The following is a 4,400-nucleotide window of genomic DNA, read 5'->3' as shown; positions in this document are numbered from 1 at the left end:
ACCTTTGCATTCAGGGTGTGGCCCAGGGGGCTTCTTAGGGCAGTTCCTCTTGAGGTGGCCTGGCTTTTAACAGTGGTAGCAGATGAATGTAGTCATCGAGTTCTGATACTTTTAATTCTTTCAGGAACATACCAAGGAGGGGAATGGCTGAGTTTAATGGAACCTCTAGTCCTAGTTTTTTGAGGAATCTTCACACAGATTTCCATAGTGGTTGCACCAGTGTACACACCACCAACACTGGCGCAGGGTTCTTTTTCCCTCTGTTATTATAATAGCTCTGTTATTTTTCTTTTTTTCTTTTTGAGACAGGGTCTCGCTATGCAGTTCAGGCAGTTCATGTAGCCCAGGTTGGTCTTGAACTCACAACGATCCTCCTGCCTCAGCCTCCTCAGTACTGGGATTACAGGCATGCCCCACCATGCCCGGCTTATTGGTTGTTTCTTGATAATAGCCATTTTTTTCTATGGTGAGATGAAATCTCAGTATTGTTTTAGTTTTGTTCTCTTGAATGACCAGTGATGTTGAACATTTTTTTGTGTGTTTATTTGCTGTTTGTACTTGTTCATCTGAGAAGTATATTCATCTCAGGTGCCTGTTTTTGGGTTGGGTCTTTAAATTGGAGGGGGTTCTGATTTTTTTGAGTTATATGTTCTTGATAGTAATTCTTTGTCAGAGGAACAGCTGGCAAACACTTTTTACCACACTGTTGTTGTCTCTTCACTCTGTTGGTGGTTTTGATATGGCGAACGAGTTCAATGAGAGCAGCATTCACAAGAGACCAATAGCCAGAACAAACAAAGCTTTATTGAGCTGGCTGACGGACAGTCTGTAACCAGGAGCCAGAGAAGATGTCTGCACCTATCTGGGTCTGACCTTCAGTTTAAGTACATTTTTAGATTTCCATAGTAACCATTATATAAGAATGTTACACAGTTATCACAAATTTTACCTTTCCCAGGAGCTGTTGGACAGCCAGATTCCAGATGACCACTGCAGTTTTAACTTTCAGCCTACTTTGCAATTTGTCCTGTTCTGTTCCTATTTTATGAGTCTGCTTTCCTTTAAGTGGGTTGATAACTAACCAACAGGAGGGGGTGAAGAGTGGGGTCAGCTACAGCTTACGTGAACTTACGTGACTTCTCTAAATGTGGAGTTAAAAAAGGAAATGGAGTCTCTCTTTCCCTGTTAGTTTCTCTTGCTAGAGAAAAGCTTTTTAAAGAGATGAGAGCCTAGTTGTTGATTCTTTGTGATAGTTCCTGTGCAATTGGGTTTTTGGTTTTTGTTTTTTTGCAATTGGGGTTTTATTCATAAAGTTTTTGCCTACACTAGTGTCTTCAGGAGTTTTACCTATCCTATCTTCCTGCAGATTTAATGTTTCTATTTTAATATTTAGATCTTTGATCCATTTCGACTTTATTTTAGTGAATGATGAAAGATAATGGGTCTGATTTTAATCTTTGGCATGTGCAAAGCCAGTGTTTCCAGAATCGTTTATTGAAGAGGCAATCTTTCTTCCAGTCAATGTGTTTGGCACCTTTGTCAAAGATAAGCTGGCTAAGTAGGTCTGGAGTTGTTTCTGTGTCTTCTGATCTGTCCCATTGATCCTCGAGTCTGTTTTTTTCCCCCGAGTATCATGTTTTTATCACAGTAGCTTTGTAGTATAATTTCAGGTCAGAAATTGTGATGCCCACTGCCTTGGCCTTTGCTGCCCAGAATTGCCTTTGCTATTCTAGTTCTTTTCTGGTTCCAAATAAATTTTAGGAATGTTTTTTCTAAATCTGTGAGATACGCTGTTGGAATTTTGATCGTGATAATAAACCTATATAACAATTTTGGAAGTATGGCCATTTTCACTTTATTGGTTCTTCCTGCCCAGGAGTAAGGGATATCTTTCCATTTCCTGATATCCTCTTCAATCTCCTTTTTCAGTACTGTAGTTTTCAATGTAGGGGTCTTTTACTTTCTTGGTGAGATTGAGTCCTAGGTATGTCATTTTTGGGGATGCTGTTATGAAAGGTGTTGTCTCCCTAATTTTCTGTGTCAGTGAGTTGTTTATTCATGTACAGGAAGGCTATTGAGTTTTGTTTCTTTTCTTTTTTTGTACTGCTGGGAATCGAACTCAGGACATTGTGCTTGCCAGGCAGGCACTTGTGCCACTGAACTATATCCCCAGCCCACCTATTGAGTTTTGCATGTTGACTTTGTATTAGCTACTCTACTAAATTTATTAAATCTGGAAGTCTTTTGGTGCAGTTCTTGGGATCTTCTATGTAGAGTATCATGTCATTTGTGAATAATGATAGTTTAACTTGTTTATTTCCTGTTGTTACTCCTTTTATTTCTCTTGTCTAATTGCTCTGGTAAAATAATCTAACTGGAGGAGATACTTCTTTTCTTCACTTCCCTTCCTTTTATAGAATAATACACATAACAAATAAATATGATCTCTTTGCAGTTTGTATGAGCTCTAATGGATTTCAAAGTATTCTTGTTACTATAGTATAATCTTCCTCTCCCTCTCTCACGTCTGCCAAACGCAGGTTAATTCTAGCTCATCTCTAAGCGGATAAAGACTAATGTATTCAGTTGTCTTCCATATAGTGTTAAAAATGAAGGAATCTGACTGAAATTGGGAAATAGCTGTTATACCACTGTTAATAGCACATCCAGAATTTCCTTCCTTGAAGTTTCTTGCAAATACTCATCTGGCAGGGTCTTCAATTACTCGGCAACTTGTCTTTATGTCACAAGTACTTTGCTCATGTATGGGAGCAATTAGCCATTTGATTAAATGTTAGAATTTAGTGCTGGCTGTTTTTTCTTAAATTCTGGTTCCTAAATAGAAGTAGTAAAGGGAATTGACTTGGGCTAGTAATAAGGATACTAAAAGAAATACCTTGCAGTCTTACTAACTCTGAGTTTATTCCAGTAAACTTATGAGTAAAACTTAGGAGTTATTTAGAATTGAGTAGTTGAGTAACAAACTATGAAGATTGATACTGTAGTTCCCGCTTACCCACAGGTAAACATTCCAAGACCCACAGTAGAGGTTGGAACCCTATATACATTGATTTTTTCATACATACACATAAAGCTTTAATTTATAAATTAGGCATAAGAGATTAGCAACAATAATAAAATGTTATCTGAATATGGTCTTTACATATAAAATTGCCAGCATTACTACTCTTGCTCTTGGGACCATAATTAGTAAAATAAGGATTACTTGAACACAAGCACTGCTATACATAAAGACAGTGGGATAACAGAGACCACTATTAAGTGACTAATGGACATGTTGGACAAAGGATTTTTCACATCCCAGGCAGAATGAAACTGGACAGCTGGGGATTTCAGCATATGATTGAAAATGACACACAATTGAAAACTTACTGTTTATATTTGAAATTTTCTACTTAACTATTTTGGGTTTGTGAATATCTAAAACTATGGAAAGCTACAGATAAGGGAAAGACTCCTGTGTTGCTGTTTCTGAACAAAGATTTCAGTCCATCTTTGAATATAAAGGGTGGATTTGTATTTTCTTTCTGTTGGTTATAGTTATCAGGATTCTCATGTACATGTACGTGATTTAATTTACAAAAATATGGTCCAATTCTAAGTTTCTTTTAGGTAGTTGTGGCAAACCACTTTGTTTATATATGGGAGAGTGTCCACAGAACTGTTACTTTGACAAAGTTTTACATGGAATTCAATTTAGATCTAGTGATTTCTGATTTTGAGCTTTTTCCTCATATTTTTTTGGGGGGGGTTGTCTGTTTTTGTCTTTTTTAGACAGGGTATTTTTATGCAGTTTGGGCTGGCCTTGAACTCACTTTCAGCCCACACTGGCCTTGATATTGCAGTAATATTTCTGCCTCAGTCTCCCAAGTACTGAGATTACAGGCGTGTGCCACCATGCCCATCCTTCTTGTACTTTCTTGTTAGTTATGAATCCTGATTTTTTCAGAGTTACATCTGTTGGTCTCAGAATGAAAAGTGTTTGGCTTTCTGGTGATCTCTAACTTTGATGATCATAGCCTTTATAAGTAGCATTATCATGGAAAATCCACAGTAATAGGTGTGTGTATGTGTAAAAAGAATGGTCAGAACAATTTAAATAGTCTTAAACAGCCTAAGGCACACCAGGAATGAGTAAAAGCAGTCTTTATATGACTGTCAGGTATTGAATGCTTTTTGGTCAACTGAGAGCCAAGGAAAATCATAGCTGATTTTTGAATTAGTAACTTAAGCTTCTACTTGATCCATACTTTTAGAGATTCATTTAACTTACCTGAATGCTACTTTTCAGGGCCCAGGCAGAGAGGTGAATTCTTATTTCAGGTGACTTTTTAAAAATAACCTATGCTTCTGAAGGTGATAATACTTTGTTTTTAAAA

The 4,400-nt window shown here is 37.2% G+C and overlaps 1 protein-coding gene across 1 annotated transcript in view; it reads left to right on the top strand.

Annotated features, from left to right (window-relative positions):
* Znf638 (zinc finger protein 638) overlaps window positions 1–4,400 on the top strand; it is a 130,908-nt gene that overhangs the window by 96,715 nt on the left and 29,793 nt on the right. The window lies entirely within an intron of this gene.

This window comes from Chinchilla lanigera, unplaced genomic scaffold (assembly GCF_000276665.1).
Source record: "Chinchilla lanigera isolate Chin_1 unplaced genomic scaffold, ChiLan1.0 scaffold00023, whole genome shotgun sequence".
Lineage (NCBI taxonomy): Eukaryota > Metazoa > Chordata > Mammalia > Rodentia > Chinchillidae > Chinchilla > Chinchilla lanigera.
The sequence above is the reverse complement of the archived record's forward strand: the minus strand, read 5'-3'. Positions and strand labels throughout refer to the sequence as shown.